The sequence below is a fragment of the Lolium rigidum genome, chromosome 1, assembly GCF_022539505.1.
Source record: "Lolium rigidum isolate FL_2022 chromosome 1, APGP_CSIRO_Lrig_0.1, whole genome shotgun sequence".
NCBI lineage: Eukaryota > Viridiplantae > Streptophyta > Magnoliopsida > Poales > Poaceae > Lolium > Lolium rigidum.
In genome coordinates, this window is record NC_061508.1 from 121,619,483 (window position 1) to 121,631,252 (window position 11,770).

The 11,770-nt window shown below is 44.1% G+C and overlaps 1 pseudogene; it reads right to left on the reverse strand.

The window, feature by feature from the left end:
* Positions 1–10,420: 10,420 nt before the first annotated feature.
* LOC124681424 lies at positions 10,421–11,533 on the reverse strand (annotated as a pseudogene).
* Between the last annotated feature and the right edge of the window lie 237 nt (positions 11,534–11,770).

Sequence of the window (11,770 nt, forward strand, 5' to 3'; positions counted from 1 at the left end):
ACAAGGTGGTTACAATCATTCTCGACACAGTGGTTGATCTAGTCTAGAACATTCTCAAGCTTGAAACCTACAGTTACCTCTAGCTTGCACACCTTTGCAAGCTCATGCGCTACAGTATTACAATATCTTTTCACTTGAGATAAAGTAAAATGGATGGAAGAACTTCTAATCCTATTTGTCTCCCTCTAGATGAAGCAGAGTTTAGACAAATTTTGATTTGTGTCTTTGACAGCAGAGCACACTGTTGCTCACTCCATTTCCACTTCTCCGGAACAAAAGCCATGCGGAACACACATTCGTAGTCATCCTAAAAGAGCTCTAGCCTCGGCTTCCTCCATATCATCACAAATTAGCAGCTGCTTCAACATAGAGCAAATCACCGTAGCAGTATGGTCTCTGATAACATCACCCATATATCCTTGATTTGTTTCATGGATAAGGACGCATTAACATCCATTTTGAGCTTACCATGCCCTGAAGAAGTCCAAATGGGCATGATATTTCCAGCATAAGTTTCTTGTGTAAATCTAGCATAAGTAACTTGCATAGCTTTTTTGTTTACTGCAAGGAACCTACCCAGAGCAATTAAGTGTATCAACACAGTTTTGCAGGAAATAGAGACGAGGCTTCAGTTGAACTCTTACAATCATCATGGACTATATTGTTTCTAAGATGCCAAGCTCTGCATAAAAGGAGCAGAATACGGAACAAATTCTTTATTTGCATTCACCAATAAAATAAGGAGGCAATCCGGTCCAGTATACCTGAACTGTTCTTTCATTTGGCAGACTCCGAACTTCTCTCATTTTAAATCCGAGAGGTTTTGCTTTTGGACAAGCCACCTTGGCATTGGACTAATAAAACACAAAAATAGACACACAAAGAACACAATGAACCAAATGCATGCCTCATATGTGCAACCTATCAATCAACTATCATAACCAAGTACTCTCTGGGATAATCCAACATTTAGCAAAGGCCACGTTCTACCACAGTTCTAATCATCGGTAATAGCGAAAAGTTAATCAAATCTGACTCAGAATCAAACTACAAGGTCATAATGAATCGAGAAACCATTTCACAAATCAGCCGTAACACTAGGTAGAAGTAGAACAGTATGCAAGTGACAAATTGAATCACAACCAAAAACTATAATCCGGTGGAACCCTAACACGATCTTCTCCACATGTCAACTACCGCTTGTGTGCAGACCATATAAGGCCAGATCTACAGTTAAATTGAGGCATTCAAGGAGTTTGGAAACCTTGCCGCCATTACCGGGACACGGAAGGTTGAAGTCAGGTGGTGAAGGTGTTCTTGCTTGGATACGAAGATGTGCGGTCGATGTCGAAGCAGCGGGTGCGGGGGAGAAGAGGTGATGGGAGACAATCTCCGTATGGGAGTGAGACGAAAGGATTGGGCGGCGAGGGAAATTGATGGTGCGTGTCACGAACCGATGACAGCGTCTCGCGCTCCTTCCCTATGTGTGCAAGGGAAGTCTATCTCTCTGTGCTCCACGTGGCCAAACTCCCGGGAACGATAGATTCGGGTGTAGGACATGGGCCTGGCTCCAGACTGCTTTGACGCGCGAGGGCCATGACACGGAGGGAGCCCACACATCCAATCGGCAGAATTTTGTTCCCTACGGTCCGATTGCAAGTCGCGCGGGCTACCAAGCATATCTACGATGGCGTTGGGAGCTGGGGCCAAGTGGATGCTCTAGAGCGAGGTTATTGATCTATAGGTGGTGGATCGATAGTTGTTTCTCTATTTTGTCGATTGGATGTGGTAGATGTTGTTCCAAGATAGCTAGACATCCATGGTCGAAGTGTCAAAGCGACATGTGCCATGATGTTTGCAGCGGGCAACCCTCATTGGCTGACGGGTCTTCTTCCAACGATGCGTCTCAGGATCGACGATAGTGGAGTTTGCCGGTGTTCGTTACCAATGTCGTCTGAAGGCGAGTTGAAACCATAGGGATGGCTACTTTCGTGAATTTCAGCTATTTTTAGGATTCTATTAAAAAAGTTTCTAAACCACATGTTCTGTCCTGATTTGTCTGCTAATTTCCACGTTTATGTATTCATGTAACTTTATTTTTATTAATAAAATACATGGTTATTCTATAAAGAAAAGTCACGCCCCTGCTGCTGTTGTTTTGATCTGCGTGTCCATGTTCGAGACATCTACAAACAATTTTCATCTCCGATCACTCTTACACGTAGCACTATTTTCGATTGACTTATCAGTAGTTCGATGAGTAAAAAATACTGCATGATCTTGCGGCAGGTAGCAATATTTTTTGCGGCAGGTAGCATGATCGAACTCGAGGACCAAATCTTGGGCGGCTTAATCAATGCAATGCGAGGCAGCAGCTGCGACCGGACATGGCCCGTGATCGATCGATGAGCTGCGACGGCTGGCTCATCATCATTAGAGGCGGCTGATCGATCGCCTTAATCATTCGGTCGTGCCAGCCCAGCGTTACATGCTTCGATCATCGATGCGGCAGGTCGGTCGAATGAAGCGACGTGGCGCGGCGCTCTCCAAGCGAGAAGAGAGACTCAAACATGGTCTTAGATTTTAGGCCGATGGCGATGTGCTGTAAGTACACGTGAGAGATCTCCTGCCCGCACGTCGGACGACTATCGTCCAGCCAGCCCGCGGACAGACGTCGCCGACCGCCGGCGATCCGTCATGGCTCGCCATGACCTGCCCGAGTATCTCCTCCTTGACCTGGATTTCACAGGCGGATCGATCGCGTCTCCGATCGCACGGTCAGCTCCCTGCCGCTGCTGCTGCACAGGAGCCACGTCGAAACCCACTCGATCGTGTCGCGGTCGGCGCATCTCGTGTGTCCCGGTGCGCTGTATTATTCTCGCTAGCTGCAAGTTGCGCAATCCTCGCTGCATCCTGCATCGGCCGTAGTGGGCGCCCAATAGGTCTCTGCGTGGGCAATTGGGGGAGAGGAATCGCGGCCTACCTCCTGACACGCCGCCGGCAAATGACATTCTTCTCTGTCTACCACCCACTTCCCATCGTGCGAATCCTCGTAACCATCATGGCGTACGGGTACGGCCGGCTGGGTGTCCAAGTCGATCTCACGCTTTCGAAGCAGCACGGGTTCCAGACGGGGATCCGTGCTAATCTGTCGGTTGCCGGGCCGTAGATCCGTGGAGTCCACTTGTCGCGCATCGGAGCATTCAAGGTTTTGCGAATCAGCATTCCGGGCCACAAGTATTTTTCTTCGAGGGAAAGCAACCACTACAACATTACTGTACTATTAAACATTAATTATGTCGTCCGTACGACTGCTCAAGATACAACTGGGGGTTAATTAACCCGGTTACAAGAGAACTTTGAATCATTACAATACCTAGCCATACTACGAGCAACTTTATTACATGAACACAAGTGACTTTTCCTATTACAACCATAAAATTCACGCACTTTGCATAAACACCTGCAGTCAAACTCCACCACATATCTTCACCGTTGCATGCGTTGACAAGTACCAACGCATCTGCTTCAGCTTGACCACATTGCATCCAAGGTTCCGAGCTAGTTCTAGACCCATTGCGCATGGCCATCGCTTCCGCCATCGCCGCTGACTCAACATGCTCTAGGTAAGTGTAAGATCCAGCCACAAACATACCTTTTGTATCTCGGATTACTGCCGCCATAGCCCATGCTCGTATCTCCGTGTGGAAATTCGGTCCACATTTAGTTTGACATGGTTTCATAGTGGTCGACTCGACTTTGCTTCAGCTAAACCTACACCATTAGAAAAAGATTTTATAAAATTTGGTGCAGGCTAGTTTCTGAGGTAGCACAATTTTTCACTGGTGGTAGAGTCTCTCCATGTGTGTGTCTCCTTCTAATCCATAACATGTATTTAGAGCCGGAGGAAGTATATTAAATTAAGAGAAGATACAACATTTTATAGGGAAACCCCTTAATAAATTCGGAGATCAACTCGCAGTCCAAGCAAGTCAACACTTTTGCAATTTAGCCCCTCCTTGCTTCTTCCGCTTATCCTCCCTCAGGCCTCGTTTGGTGCCGGGTGAAAACACCAACCATCCAAAACACTACCCAAAACGCTACAAAATCCCTTTCACCCAAAACACTTGTTTGGAACATTGGTTTTAAAAACTAATGTATTCAAGTGTATTCAACACAAATGATAAAAAGAGAATCCTTTTTGATAGTTTGAACTAGACTTGTATCAAAAATAAAAATCTGATCTTTTTAGCACACTAGAAGAATATATCTCACATCGATAATACAAATACATCAGTACCGGAATGTATCATTGCTTTAGCACAAAAATGAATTTGATCATGCTCCTACAAACATCAATACATAAATGTATGATTTCAGCAACAAATGTATGCATTTCAGTAACAAGATCATCTATGTCGATGGAGTGTGGACATCTCTTGATCTCACAGGCACATTGTTGTGACATACATCAGGTCAACGGAACAATGAGATCATAAAGTTCATAGTACTAGTAAACTATGAGCATAAGTATGTGATGCAACCATATATATGTAAACCTCCACCACATAAAACGGCCTATAGAGAGAGCTACTAGGGAGCAGATCATGTTCCAGCCAACATCCAACTTTACTTAACACTAGTTCTAGCATGCAAAATTAGACTAATGCAAAAAGATCTCCGAGTTTCATTTAGAAAAGGAAATGGTTTGTGCACACTTCAACTGTCTCAAGCCAAGAAGATTGTGTAGTACTTACACGGATATTAGCTACCAATACAAATATAAAATTCAATCAGGAAGCAGATTAAATGTTCAGTATACAAAACTATTATAACAAATAGTAATCCGGTAAAATACACCTATACCAACATAAGAGCATAACATTTCAACTATTTTTAATCTTACAGTCAAATAAAATAGCAGCATCGATATATTTGGTGTGGAACAAATTGTAACACCTTATGATTTAAATCAGAATATATCATGTTAAGTCAAGTACACAACAACAAAATACACCTATACCAGCATAAGAGCATACCAGTTCAACTTTTTTAAGCTTACAGTCAACTAAAATAGCAACATCAATATATTTGGTGTGGAACACTTGCACTTGCACCATGTCCATTTGTCCTTATTTAGCTAACTAATCTTGCTTCACTAGTTAACTGTGGCTACGTTTGAAAATTTCTTGCAGATCAGAGGCAGCCTAGCGATGGGAGCAGCGCATAAAGTGCACTTGGCCTTATATGGAATTCGGTTGATTCGAACTGGGGTGATTAGTTATAAGCATACAGATGATCAATCTAGGCAACAAAGATTGACCCATGCATTAGCATACACATGCAAGAAGACACATAACATACATTATGGATTCTGCTACTAAATAAGTTTCGATAAATAATGCAGATTACATGGCTGTAAGCAGGCTCATATCTGCATAGCTTACGCATTTCTTAACTAAGATGCAACTATAAATCACTTTCCAGAATGACCAATGGCTAACATGAGTACAAGAACTTCCATGAGAAAGGAAGTGTTTCAACCACCAGGGAAGTGTTTCAAAATGTTTTCCGGTGGCAGGAGCATATGCTCCCATGTGGCGAATTGAGTTTCGTGGTATCTAACTTCTAGTAAGATTAGACTAGTAGCTTTTCTATGTTCCACTGAACATTTATTGATGATTTTATAGTTGATACTACTACTAGATTCACAAACATCTCTACAAGCAACAACGCATCCCCAGCACACAGTAAGCATTTTGCGCTTAAAATTACAAAACCCAGAACAACAAACAACAATCAATAGCTCAACATTATAACTAAATCATCAATAGTAAATACCCAACCAGAGTAATATCTTTATCTCCTGCCAGTCGAAAAGATCAGAAACAAATGTCACAAATCCCATACACAAAAGAAATGCATCATAAATCAAGTGAAGTTTCAACAAAAAACACTATATTTCTACCATGCATCATAAAAGTAATATCCTTATCGCATGGTAGAAATATAGCTTGCTTACTTGGCTAACCTGGTTATCTGCCCAAGGAACCACGCCATGGGGGTGCCATCTTTATCATCAACAAGGTTGAGAAATATTTCACGATTGTCGCCAATCTTGAGGACATCCAATGCAGGGATTTTAATAACAACTATAATACCATCAATATCTTTAGTGCATCCATGTATCTGGTAATAGAGAAGTTATGTAGAGGTTGTTCTTGAGTGACTTCTTTTTCACGCACATGGACCATCCTCACACAAATAATTGAGCAGCCACTGTCATACACAGAAACAAGATGACTTTTGCACTAGTCATTAGAAACCATATACCCTGGTTGCATATACAACACAATATGCTCCCCAAGAGTAGGAGCTTGGTTGCATATACAACACAATATACCCTAGTTGCGTATACAGCTTGCTATCTTTAGGAATAACTTTCTTATATGTAAAATGATCAAACTATGCAGATGCAAAACATAGATATGGAATTACTTAGCACACCAAAAAAACCAAGCCCAAGCGATTTGAAGTGCTCCTCCCTAATCTATTTGCTGATGATGTAGTGACTTAATATTCCTTGTCCTTGTCCACACCATATAACAACACCAAGAAGGAAGAAAAACAAGCTCGCCACCAGATCATATAAACCAAGACAGTATCAAGAACCCTAGACACAAGAACCCTAGAGTTCAACGAGACAGTACAACCAGATCAAGAATCCTAGACACAAGAACCCTACAGTTCAACGAGATCTCTCAACCAGGAACCCTAGAAATCACAAAAAGGAGGAGCATCTAGAAGTACAGGGAGAGGGAGGCGGTGGGGTGGATGGTACTCACGAATGAGGGCGGCGGCAGGAGCTCCGAGTCGGCGGCGACATGAGCGTCGGCGGCGTGTTAGATGGAGCGGCGCGCGCGAGGGACCGACAACGAGGGAGCATCAGCGACGGTGTCGTCTTCGAGTGTCGGCTGCAACGTCGTCTTGGAGCGGTGGCACTGGTGTCTTCCTCCCTTGTCGCCGCGTCGCCAGCCGCCCGACAGAAAATGCGAGGGAGGTGAAGCGTTTTAGTTCCACCCAGCCCAACGGGTTTCAACGGGTTTCATCGGGCCTAAACGGGCCAAACCTGGCCTACCGAACGTGTTTTGAGGCATTTTCGAGTATTTTAATCGAGCCAAAAAAAAAACGCCCCAAAACCGACCCAAACAGTTCTGAATCACTGGCACCGAGCAAGGAGGGAGATGGACCTCGCGACGGTGGAGCGGCCAGAGGAACGCACAGAAAAACAGCGCCACAGTCATGAGGGTCGGGCTGTTCGACGGCGTCGGGTTTAGCGAACTTCCGACTGGGCGCCCTCCAAGTCGGAGCCCTGCCGGCACGCTAACCCTGCCAGTCCCACCGCCGTGGATCCACCACGACTCCCCGGCCGCTGCGACGCCACCGCGCCACGCCGTCCTCTGCGCCGCCGCACCGCCTCCCTCTCCTCTGCTGCTGCGCCACCGCCCTGCTCTCACACGTATGCTGCGCTTCCGCGCTGGTCTCCCAGCTCCGCTCTGTTCAGAATCCACTGATCCACAAAAAGAAGTAGCATGCTTCAATAGCTGAACTCTCAGCATGTCCAAGGCCAACTTGAACTCCTGTCAGCAGGAACCTTTGATTTACTGAAACAAAGGAATTCAGTGTGTGTATAGCGACACCACAATCTGTACAAAGTAGAGCATGGTCCTCCAGGCAGAAGAGGTATCCTGAAGATTCCTGCAATGTACATAGAGATTCAGGTATGCACATAAGGAACTAACGACATGTTCAGACATTCCTTGCTGCAGGAACCATAGCTCAAAGAAATTCATGTGAGTACAATGTTGTTTCCAATAGCTGTAGGATCAGTTGTGCTTTGAGCATGGGCATTGTACTGTGACCAATAAACTCAGAGTAGCGAAAATACATAATTTGGTCATTAGAGAGGATCCAGTCCAAACTACGCTTTCCACTCCAATGTGTGTCTTAATTGTTCATTGTAGATAGTGGACATAGTGCTCGGTTGTCATTTATGTAAAACCTTGATTAGTTTGCTCCCCCCCCTCCTCCTCCCCGCGCGCAAAAATAAAGATATTTCATGTTTAGTTTTATTGCAATCAAATTGTTTTAAACTTCACCAACCATAAACCACACAGTATACGTACAGTAATGATCATTCAAGCACGGGATCTTTACTAGTAAGAGCATATATTGTTTGATGTGTTTTTTAATCATTTTCTGCATGTTTGTAGTTTCAGATGTTGCCGCACTACTTCATTCTTAGTTTTTTCATGTATCTTACCCCTCTTACTACTACGCAATTTTTCTGCATCAGGTTCTTAAGGCCAGGTTGCCAGGAACTGATGTGATGCAAACTGAACCCTTTTGCCTGCTCTGCTCAGGAACTATTATTTTGATTTATCTTGTGCTTGCAAGATACATATCGTTCAAGACATGTACACTTAATTGTTATTAATCTTATTTTCACTCTGCAGAATGTTTACTCGGGGAACAAGGGAGTGAACGTACAAATGCAAAATAGAGTTTGATTACATATGATATATCAGTCGTTGCTGATTATGTTTTTCCTGTATCTATTTGTGTTTGTTGTTGGCTCTGTATCTATGCCAATGAAAATTAGCTAACCTGGAGTAGGTTTTCATTTTTTTCTTGTTCCGCCTGCTTGCTTATGGATCACACTACTTGGTAAGTATGGCAAAATGCATCAACACATAATCACTATGTTTTACAGATTTCCACCAAATCCTATAGTTTGCATCCAATTCTTTGTTTTGGTAATTAGGATAAGTTTATCTACATTGATTAATCTTCATAGAACTCAAACAATGATACAATGGTATCCCTCCGTTCTTTTTTAATTGACTCGGATTTAGTACAAGTTTGTACTAAATTCGAGTCAATTAAAAAGGAACAGAGGGAGTATCTCTTTTCATCGAAATGAATACACACTTGTGTTGCTTTATAAGTTGTGTGTCTTTTGTACCATCCTAACTCTGACTGTCGTCTAAGTTCTTTTTATTCTATAGCAGGTTGTTAATGTGCATGAAGGATTGAGCCAATTCCTCCTATCGATTAACCACCGTATTGCTCCTGTACTGGTTATTCTGAATTCATAGCCTTTCCTTGAGGTCTGTAGAATTTTGTATGTTCTCAACTATCCTGCATATCGTCTCGATCTATATATGGTTTCAGGACTAATATTTTCAACAGGGATCCTAGGAGCAAAGTCTAAAAAACCCAGATTTCGATATTCTTGGCTTTTCAACTTCCTGCAGATATATAACGAGCTATTATCCTGCTTGTTCCATGTCAGCGTGATCTTCAAGTATATTCTATCCAAGAAGGTACACTGAAATTAGCAATGTCGTTTGATTATATAGATATCTTATTCACATCCATTATTGTAGATAAGGGAGAATACTAGCAGATGAGTATGATAGACGGTGGACTGTGTATCTTTTATTGTAGTAGTGGTCCGTTCTTTAGTTGAATTTAGGCATGATACTTTGTAGACACGTGGTAGACATGAATATGTATGTTGTCCCAGGAATCGCGAAAACTATTAGTTGCACCTGAGAGCATCAGTGCTCTCATTTTTTCCAAAAAATAATGAAAAACGTTATTTCTAGGTATAAAAAATACTGAAAAAAATATATAACTACATAAGTTTCGTTAAAATATATACGTTGTATTTTGGGCTACACAAAAAACTCAGATTTTGTGATAAAATAAGAAGATTTTTTATTTCTATATACAGCAACAAATTTGTATTTTAACTGCAGCGCCCAATAGAACACCTTTTGACCAAAACTTTCCAGGGCCAAAGGGAGTACAATTAGCATGCTTAAACTGATTTAGAATGGAAGACTTTTCGCTGACGAGGATGCAGGCAGAGGGGGCCGACCTGGATAGATGGATATCGAGGCAGGCTTGGGGTAGACGAACTTCGGGGTTGGGACGATGACCACGATGGCGGGGAAACTTGGATGGGGTGTTGGCTCAGGCCGGACTTGGTCTGGAAGGTGACCGAATTGCCATCTGGGCTACGGGGAACAAGGGTATTAACTTGTGATTGCTAAGGTATTGGATTACATGATCATTAACAGAATAACAGCCATCTCTCTGTTCCAGCATTTATGCATTTAGGCTCTTGTGTGGTACCAGAAACTGACCCTTGCAAGGTACTCACGCGCTGCATCTGTTCAACTTTGTATTATACATCAGCAATTAGCAAATTTCCAAACACACAAAATATCAATGTGGGGGCTCACGGCCTGTCGATATCAACATAAAATAGAATTTATTCATATCCAGGTAGAATTACATAAGAAAAAGTTAAAAAATACACCTAGAAACACAAAACATAGACGAACTCCTATTTGTGTGTAACTACTAAACAAACATATGGCACGCAACTCAACGGAAGCAACTTAGAATTATAGAAAGTCAACTCCTATTTGCGGGTAGCTACACCAACGTATGGCCCATCCATGGTACCTATGTATAAATTGCCATCGGCCCTCTCTATTATCTCAGATGGTTTTACTCTTTTTGGGCCTCTCATCTCTTCAACTATCTTTCCGTTGGCTCCAACCCTCACAGCTAGAAGATGATTGTCGACACCAAAGGGCCACTCATTCTTCTCCCCGTGTAACGCCACCCAGTAGCCACCTTTCCTGTCGGGCCTCACATTGTCAGGATAGCCCGGCAGGTCAGCAAAAGGCTCTGTTGTGCCTGCCTTGGAGCCTCTGATCCAATGCTTTAGTAGCTTACATGGTCCAGTAGACGCGACCACCAGGTGTGTCCGGTCGGTACTGATAGCAACGCCGTTTGGATATGCCATCCCAGCCTGGAGAGCCCTGACTTGTGTCGTCTCAGGATCGTACACCAGGAGACGGCCTGTTGCGTCGTGTGTATTTGTGACCAATTCCTTCGTGTTGAGACCTATCGTAGTTCATGGAACTATCCGTGAAATAGACTTCGCCGGTAATCTGGTCGACATCAACCCCGTTGGTGAAACGGAGAGGTATATCATCAATCTCGCTGACCAACACCGTGGCCTCCCCTCCACCAGGTCCGACTCGCATGAGCCCCTTGTAGGCATCCGCAATGTATAAATATCCGGACTTGTGGTGGAACTGTAGGCCAAGCGGCCGGCCGCAGAGTGTCTCCGGGTTAGTCGCTGGACGGAGCTTGGCCAACCTGCACGCGTCGCTGTTGTAGTCCGGGCTGGACGTGTAGGTTGTCCAGCCGAGCTCGTCACCGTTCCACTTGAGGACGCGTCCGTCGGAGATGCCGCTGTAAGGACCGTGGCCTTGGCCATCAAACGCCACGCTCTCTGGCCCTCTTACCGATCCGTCAGGTAGAGGTATGCGCTGGCTCCGGGTGGCGTCGAAGCTAGCGACGGTGGCCGCCATGGCAGCAGGAACAGCATCACCATGATGGCTAGCGAGATGACCGCCTTGGCGACACGGCTCATGTTGCATCCCATGTTACCTACCTCTTTGGCCGATCAGGATCGCTTTGGTGGCTAAAACGCGATATCTCTCTCGTTTGCGATTTGCTGCGGCTTGTTTTGGTCGAGAGAAGCTTGTTTGGTCGAGGGAAACAGGTGGCTCTTCTTATAGAGGTTCTGTATGTACTTCCGGTCCGACTCGATGTAGGTACGAGTAGTCTTTGCTTCCCTTGTGTACTAGTTTACCGAGTCCCAGTCTGTCTAGTGTCTACT